Genomic DNA, 721 nt, shown 5'->3' with positions numbered 1-721 from the left:
TCTCTCTCTCTCTGCTTCCTCCTCCCTCCACCTCCTCCTGCGCATTTTATTACCTCAGCCGCCGAGAGAGGGAGCATATGGTGAAGAGGAGGAAGAAGAAGAGGAGGAAGAAGATGAGGCTATCCCGTCTTTCTTTCCCTTATTCTGTTTTTTTTTCGTATTTCAATTTTAAATGTCTGAAGACAAATCAGCTGATATGATATTCTATTTTGTCATTGCGTTCTGCAGGTTTTGCAATGGGTCCTGTGCTATTTTATTATATGATATATATACACATCTATGTATACGTATGCATATATACATATATATATATACATACATGTATATATATATTTATATATGTGTATTAAATTTATGTATATATTAATATTATATATATATATATTTATATATATATCTATCTATGTATGTATGTATATATCCATAGATATATATATTAAATGCTATATATATTAAATATGTATATGTATATCTCCCTCTTCTTTTCCCCTAAGCGAATTAAACTTTTTCATATCCATCTATCTATCTATCTATCTATCTATCTATCTATCTATCTATCTATCTATCTATCTATCTATCTATCTATCTATCTATCTATCTGTATGTATAGATATATATATATACATATATAGATATATATATATATTAAATGGTATACATATTAAATATGTACATCTCCTTTTCCCTTCAGCGAATCAACCTTTTTCATATCTATAGATAT

The sequence above is a fragment of the Fistularia commersonii genome, chromosome 31 (assembly GCF_037954325.1).
Source record: "Fistularia commersonii isolate RoL2024-O1a breed Wild chromosome 31, RoL_Fcom_v1.0, whole genome shotgun sequence".
Classification (NCBI taxonomy): Eukaryota; Metazoa; Chordata; class Actinopteri; order Syngnathiformes; family Fistulariidae; genus Fistularia; species Fistularia commersonii.
This window is presented reverse-complemented; position numbering follows the sequence as displayed.